This window comes from Colobus angolensis, unplaced genomic scaffold (genome assembly GCF_000951035.1).
Source record: "Colobus angolensis palliatus isolate OR3802 unplaced genomic scaffold, Cang.pa_1.0 Scaffold34, whole genome shotgun sequence".
In the NCBI taxonomy this organism is placed as follows: domain Eukaryota; kingdom Metazoa; phylum Chordata; class Mammalia; order Primates; family Cercopithecidae; genus Colobus; species Colobus angolensis.
Genome location: NW_012116710.1, coordinates 6,217,738 through 6,225,789, shown reverse-complemented (window position 1 = coordinate 6,225,789; position 8,052 = coordinate 6,217,738). Strand labels below are relative to the sequence as shown.

General features: G+C 47.2%; 1 protein-coding gene across 1 annotated transcript in view; it reads right to left on the bottom strand.

The window, feature by feature from the left end:
• SAMD4B (sterile alpha motif domain containing 4B) overlaps positions 1–2,465 on the bottom strand; it is a 37,798-nt gene extending 35,333 nt beyond the window's left edge. The window contains exon 1 of the mRNA XM_011952428.1: positions 2,363–2,465. The gene's annotated coding sequence lies outside the window, so the exon portion shown is untranslated. The remainder of the gene's footprint in view (positions 1–2,362) is intronic.
• Positions 2,466–8,052: the final 5,587 nt, after the last annotated feature.

Here is an 8,052-nt window from a genome sequence, read left to right as displayed (position 1 = left end):
ATGTTCCAGGGCAAACTGCCCTCAGGGTTTCTTCTCTGGCCCCAATGAGAAAAGGCCCATATGCCCATAAACAGCGCCTCTGGAGGCCAGCTCTCTTCATTGAGAAGCAGGATGTGGAGTCAGACCTCGCTTAAATCCTGGTTCTCTGTTATACTTACTTGCTATATTGACTATGGCAAGTAACTCTGTTGCTTCCTCAATGAAGCTTGTTAGAAGAACTCAATGAAACAATGTATTTAAAAATAACTAGCAAGATGCTTTTTCCCTCCGCTATACTACATTTCAATAGCAATCATGATGTTTAGCATGTCTTCATACATCATGCATTGTCAGGCCCTTTGCTAACAGCTTTCCACAGATAAGCACATTTGATTCCCAAAACTCTATTTTAAAAATATTACATACATATACGAATATTGTATTGTCATTTTACAGATGGAGAAACTGAGGCACAGAGCAGTCACTTTGCCGAAGACTGCACACTAAGCTGAGATTTTCAAGGCCAGGCAGTCTGGCTTCAGAGTTCTTGCTTGCTCTTAACAATGCAACGAAGCTGGGCATGGTGGCTCACATCTGTAAACCCAGCACTTTGGGAGGCTGAGGTGGGCAGATCGCTTGGGCCCAGTGAGACCAGCCTGGGTAACATGGTAAAAGTTGGGCCTAAGGGCCCCTTAATATCAACATCTCTGGATAAATAAGGGGATCCTATCTGCCTTTTTACCTATTCCTAGTTCTTTTTACAGCACGACCTAGGCCTTTGAGGAACTGATACTTCATGAACAAGGTAACAGGCTAGTTACCTAGGGTCAACTCACTTTCATAACCTGAGAACAGACTGTCAGAAGCCAAGGGGGCCCAACTTCTAAGAATCAACCATTATTTCCAGAAACTCCTGAAATATGTACACAAAATATGTATACCACTGCATTAGCAGAGAATGAGCTTTTTGTATGAATGGTGCTGGGGAAGGGAGGGAGAGGAGAGAAGCCAGGCAGGGCCTCCTGGAAGATAAGCACAGTATGGGGAGCTCTGGGAAACTCTGGAATAGAGGGGAACCTAGTGTTTTTCCTCCCACTCCTAAATTTCTTGACACCCTTTCCCCTGAAAAGTTTATCCTGTGCTTCCTTTCCCTTCTTAATGCTTGTTTTCTCTCACTTAGGAATGTAATCAACTCCTGTAGATTCAATTATCACCTCTCTGTGGACAACTGAGACATTTTTTTTTTTTTTGAGACGGAGTCTCGCCCTGTCGCCCGGGCTGGAGTGCAGTGGCCGGATCTCAGCTCACTGCAAGCTCCGCCTCCCGAGTTCACGCCATTCTCCTGCCTCAGCCTCCCAAGTAGCTGGGACTATAGGCACCCGCCACCTCGCCCGGCTAGTTTTTTGTATTTTTTTTTTTTAGGAGAGACAGGGTTTCACCATGTTAGCCAGGATGGTCTCGATCTCCTGACCTCGTGATCCGCCCGTCTCGGCCTCCCAAAGTGCTGGGATTACAGGCTTGAGCCACCGTACCCGGCCAACTGAGACATTTTTTGAGTCATCTTTGACTTCTTCCATTTCCCAAAGACCCAGTCATTAGGTCTTGATATTTCTTTTTTCTTAATGTCAGCTACACACGCCTTCCTTATCTTTCCCCAAACCTAAGTGGCTCTAGAACCAGACTGCTGGGTTGGAAATATAGGCCTGCCACTGACTACCTGTGTAATTTTGGGCAAGTGATTTCACCTTGCTGTGCCTGTTTTGTCATCTGTAATGTGGGTGTAATAATAGTACCTATTGAGGAGGAAGACAGAAAATAATAATAGTGCCTACTCTCATAGAGTTGTGAGGCATAAATGACTTGGCTATTATTATTATCCTAGATTCCTCTCTTTCTCTAATCCTATCATCAAGTCCTGTTTTCTGTACACCCAAAATACATCTGCTTCTCTCCATCTTCACTACCACCACCACATTTATGTCACCATTTCTCATCTGGACAAATGGATTGTCTGCCAACTTTCCTTCCTGATTCTGTCCTGACCCTCTGTTTTCCTCCCAGAAACCAAAGTGAGCTTTCTAAAAAAAATTAATCAGATCATGTCACTGTCTTGCTTTCAAAAACTCCCTTCTAATAGTTTCCCAATCCCCTTAAATGAAAATAGAAACTCTTCACTGTGGCCCTTAGGCCCCAAGTGATCTGGCTTCTGTCAGCCTTTCCAACCCCTCGCCCCTCTCCCTCACTTAGGCTTTAGCCACACTGGTCCTTGTTATTCCCTGAACACATCGCAGGGCTTTTGCACCTGCTGACCCCTCTGCCTGAAATACTATTCCCCAGACTGTCACAAGGTTGGTTTCCTCTCATCAATCAGATCTGGGCTCACCTGTGCCCCATTCTGCCTCATCTCCCCAGTAGGAAGGAGTCTATGATATCATCATCAAGAGATGTTTCTTCAAAGGCTGCAGCTCTTCCAAAAACACCTAGACTGTAAGACCCACGAGAGAAGGGAGGACTATAGCTATGTCATTCATTGCTACATCTCCAATTCTAGCATAGCACCTGGTACACAGCTGGCCCTCAATAAATATCTGTGATAAATCTCCCCACCTTACAGAGGTCCTTTTTCTGCATGTAGCAATGCTTACATCAGAATGTTCCACTCCCAGATCTTCCTACAACTGGTGCCTTCTCATCTTTCTGGTTATCAGGCTCAACTGTCACCTCCCAAAAGAGGCCTCTTCTGATCCCCCTGTCTACAGTGGCCACTCCCACCCTCTCTTTCACACTGTTTTATTTCCTTCATAGCATGAATCACACTCTGATTTCTTTGTGTTTCACTCCCCCATCAGAATATAAATTCCATGAATTTCAGGACCTTGAATGTTTTATTCACTGCTCTGTCTCCAGTACCTAGAACGGTGCCTCCATGCATTGTTTAATGAATGAGTGCAGGCTGGAGATATTTGAGACTTGCATACTCCATACACTGCTGTTCTGTAACTTGCCCTGAATCCGCTTCTATTCAACAGGTTTACACTAAAACAAACTCCACTCACAGCAACCCTGCTTAACTCTCTTCCAAAGTTCTGGGTCTTGGAAACCTAAAACTGTGGTGAAGGTATTGCCAGTCCTCCTGGATTCTGCTCCCCTGAGGCCACCATCAAGCCAGGCTGATCACCTCATATCACCCGTGATATCCCAAAGCAAAGTGTGGTTGAGTCGGACCAGCCATAAGCTCTTTCTAGACCCAAACCATCACAGAGCAGGTAATGACTGGGGCTGGGGGACAGTGGGGAGGCAGACTGCCATCAATGCTCAGAAAGTTCATGGGAAGGAATCACAGGCCTATTCGACTCAGCAAGCCAAAGACTGAGTTGCAGGGTACAGAACCCAAAATATGTTTCTAAGGATCTTCTGGCATAATCTCACATCTATTCAAGGAAGAAACTATTTTCAAATTGGGACTCTCAAGAAAGAGTTCTCTTTCCACTAAGGCTTTCCAAGGCGGTAGGGTTAAAACCTGGGGCTGCTGAGGACCATCTTTGTCACCCAAAGTAGAAGCTTGTTGAGGATGAAGCTAACTCAGTGGAGAAATGGGAGGAGATGACTGAGAAAATTATTTGAACACCTGGATGCAGTAGGCCTGAATCCAACCTAGCTCTGGACTTTCCAGTAACAAGAGCCAATTAATCCCCCGCTTTTTTCCTTAAACCACTTTGAGTTAAGGTTCTATCACTTTATGTTTTTAGAGTTCTGGCTATGAGTTTTGTTTTTTTCTTTTCTTCTAACATTGCAATTATGGGCAAGGCATTGTTCTAAGTACTTTACATGTATTAACTTATTTAATTCTCATAACAATTCTATGAAGTAGAGTATCATTATTTCCTTCATTTTTTTTTTTTTTTTTTTTTTAGCTATGGAAACTAAAAGACCAGAGAAGTAACTTGTCCTAGGGCACAAAACTGGTGAGTGGTAACGTGGGACGCAAATCCTGTCCAGACCCAGCATCTGCATACCTAACAACTACAACCCCATTGCAGCCAAACCTATCTTAACTAAAAATCCAACTTTTTGACCCAAGGCACTACGATCTTGGAATGGACAGTGCCCACAGACCTTCTATTAGTCCTACCTGTCCTTAATCTCATCATATGCAAAATGAGGATAATGGTAGTTTACCTACCTCATAGGGTTCCTATGAATACCTGTAAAGTGCTTAAACAGTGCCTGGCAGTTAGAAAGCATTCAAAAACCAGTGGTCATTATTATTACTACTCTGTAGGTCACTAAAGTGCAGTTGGCAAATACAATGCAAATAGAGGAAATCTGTCTTCTTTCATCTCTATCTTTTGGGTGAAGAGAAGAGATACCATGGGTGACAGATCAGGAGGCTTTCTTGTCTTTGATCCATTGCTTAAGCTGTTTCCTCTGCCTGTAAGGCACCATGATTGTCCCAACTCCCATGGAACACTACCCAGCCCAAATACCACCTTTTCTGTGAAGTTTCCAAATAAAGGGCTCCCTCTCACTGCTGAATTTCTACAGCATATAATTTGTACCTCATTTTCTGCTTTGTACATGTCCAAGCCCCCTACTGGTATTGTGAGCTCCCTGAAGGCAGGTCTCAGTATTTACCCTGGGGTCTCTGTTTCCCCTTCTGGGCCCTAGAGACAGAATCCCTTGAAAAAAGTTCAGAGCTCTGTGGAGGCCCCAGACTTAGCAGCTGATAGGGGCTGTTAAGAGAAGCCAACCAGGATGGGGTGAGGCAGGTCACCAGGCAAAGGACTTGGGGTAGCTTAGAATCAGGAAACAACACAAAGAAAGTCCCAAAGACAGGAGCAAGTACGGCAGGGGGAAAGGCAAAGGGTGCTGTGTGGAGAAAAAAAGGGAGGTGAGAGGAGAGGAGGGGGCAGGGAGAGTGTGCTAAACCTGAATGAGGAGTGATATCTGAGAAACTTGGAGATTTCTGGCCCAATGCAGAAGGAAGAGTTGCTTACTCTCTAGTGATTTCCAGTAACTTATAAAGGGTAGATCCTACCTTGTGGGATTCAAAGAATAAGACACGTCGCATACTTTCAGAGTTCCTAGTCCAGTAAGGGTGAGTGGGCAAGTACATTAAAAACTACAAGGTTGAAGGTGAGCGGTGTTCTAAGAGGTACAATGGGGGTGGAGGGGTCTGGGCAGTAAGACACAGAATGAAAAGACCTCGTGAGGGTGCCTCAAGGGGAGGATGCCTATGTGGAGAAACGGATGGACAAGAAGAGATGGACATGTGTGTTCAAAGAAGCAGCAATTTAAAGAAGCACCAAAGGCTAGGAGTGGGCTGCAGGGATAGCCAGAAAGAGAAAGCACCGAGGAAGATCTGCAAAGAAACCATTCAAAAGTAGAATGGGAAATAACTGTTCAGAGAATAGAGTAACCTTGTGGAGAAGCCAAGATCCTTTCAAGGTAGGTAAGAAATGTTTCTGGAGGATGGGTACTTTGTAAAGGGGATTCCTGGGAAACAGGAAAATAGCAGTGAGCAGTAGGGCACAGAGGCACAGCCTGAGGCATCTTTCAGAGGGTTTTTGTGGGGAAAAGGAAATCCTCCTAAAGGGCACAGGTTCTTAAACTTGTGTGTGCATCAAAATGACCAGGAGGGTTTGTTAAAAACTCTGATTGCTGGGCCCTGCTCCCAGGTTTTCTGAGTCAGTAGATCTGAGTAGGACTCAAGAATGTGTATTTCTAACAAATGTGGTTGCTGCTGGGCCAGGAACCACATTTTGAGAACCACTGCTATAGGGGAAGGGATTCTTTGGTGAGGGGGCCCTCAAAGGGAAGAAGGAAGAAGGCTTCTCAAAGGAAAATGGGGAAAATCCTGTCTGTAAGGAGGGTGTTAAGCGTCTCTTGATCTTGGAAGGGAGGAGGGGTCTATGAGGATGGGACCTAAGAAAAATGGTCTGAAAGAAACGTCTTGGAGCATTGGGATTTCAAGGGGGTGGGGAAAGGTGTCTCTCAAGAATCTTTACAAGGAAACATAGAGGCTCTTGAGGGACGAGTCTGGAGAATGTTGGGGGCCTCTGAAGGGATAATAGGAAAAGGGGGCCCCCTGAGAAAGGTCTCTGAGTTGACTTCAGAGGAAAGAGAATGGGGAAATGAGATGGTGTAAAGAGGAATTCTAAAGTGAGGGAGTAAATTTGATAGGGTACTGAATAACGTTTCTTGGGGATGTCAGAAGCAGAATCTGAGGGAAAGTTCTGAGGAAGTCTCAGGAAGCGCTAGGAGTGGGTGGTTGATGGAGGGCGATTTGGGAGAAAATTCTCTAAAGAGTGTCTGAGGAAGGTGTGGTCTTCTGAGACTGGTCTTGCAGTGGCATGAGTGATCTTTCTAGGAAAAACTCTTCAGAGATCTCAGTTGAGGAGAAACCTGAGTAAAGTCTCCAAAAGAGTATATGGGGAAGGCGGGGTCTTCTGAGTGTCAGAGAAGTGGGTTTTTCAGAAAGAATTCTAGGACTTTCTCAGGGCAGGAGCTCAGAGGGTTATTTTGGGGGGAAATTAGGTGTGTGTGAGGGTCTTCTTCAGGGGATTCTAGAGGATTTAGGGGACCTGCGTGAGCAAGTTCAGGGAGTGACATCTCCAGAAAAGTCCCTTAGTAAGGCAGAAGTATTGATTCAAGGGGTTCTGGGGGTGTCAGGAAGGTCTTGGAGGGATTTCAAGAACAATATCAGGAGGGCTCCAGGGGTTTGCTGGGGTCTCTAAGCTGTGTGTGTGTGTGTGTGTGTGTGTGTGTGTGTGTGTGTGTGGGCGGGGGGGTCCTGAAAACCTGCATCTCAGAGGGGTCACCAAGAGAATCTTACAGTCTTACAGGGGTTGTGAGGAGGATCTTTAGAAAATTCCTCTAAAACCGGTCTGCAAGGGGGGATTCTGAGGTGTTAGTAAAGGTGAGTTCTAGAGGATCTGAGAGAGAAACCATGAGGAAAGTTTTCAGGATCCTTAAACCATTTTTGGAGCGTGTGATGTGGGGGACTGGAAAAGATGTGGAGTATGTAAAAGGGGTTTTGGAAGAAGCTTTTGAAATATGAAGTTGAGAATCCTCTGGAGATTTCAGGCAATCGCTGGAGACTTTAAGAATGAGTGGGGGTAGGGAAGGGGGTCCCGGGGAAGATCGTCGGGTTACCTGAGGGTGATCTCTAGGGCATTTCAGGGTGGTGAGACCAGGGGAGACAGGAGGCCTCTGGGGGAGACTTTTGGGATCTGTGGAAAGATCCAGAGGGATACGTGAAGGGGGAGTGTGTATGAGAGAAGGTTGCAATATGGTGGGGAGTGGGATGGAGTCTTTCAGGTGAGTTTTTGGGATCTGGGGGCATTTCAGAAAGTCTGTGAGGAAGATTTATTTTGGGGACATGGGAAGGAGATCTTCAGGGAAGATGATCAGGGTCCTTCGAGGGCATTGTGAAGGACTTCTGGGAGGGGGACTCAGAAATACAGGGGGTATGAGCGGAAAATCTCCAAGGAGGTTTCTGGAATGGGGTAAGTGGGAGGGAAAATTCTTAGGATCCGGGAGGGGGAAGTCGGGCGAGCCTGTTGGGCTGTGAGAGGCAGAGCTCTGGGGGAGAGTTCTGGAATGGACAGGGGTCCGGAGGGAGCCTTGGGGAGGTGTGCAGAGCTCGTGAGGAAGGCTCCTGGAGCAGCTATGAGAGCCACGCTGTGGAATGGACGAGGAGTGGCCTCCGAGGACTATTTCTGGAGACTGGAGGACGACGGGGGCTTCGGGGCCAAAGATTGGGGGTCTGCAAGGAAGGCTGCTGAGACCCACGAAGGGCTCGGGGAGACGGCTCCACGGGAGGGGTGGGTTCTGCAGGGACCTTTCGGGGCGCACACGGGGGGGCTCGGCAGGGTTTCCGGGGTTCTCCGAGGAGGATGTGCGTGGGGTCCTGAGGAGGGGCCCCCGGCCCGGCCCTTCGGCAATCCCGAGGGCATGGGGAGGATTTCGGAGGGAAGCTTCTGCCAGGGCCCAGGAAGGAGACTGGGGACGGGCGCGGGGCTTCTCCTGTGGGCCCGATCCCCGAAGCCCGCGCTCCGCACCCGCCCGCCG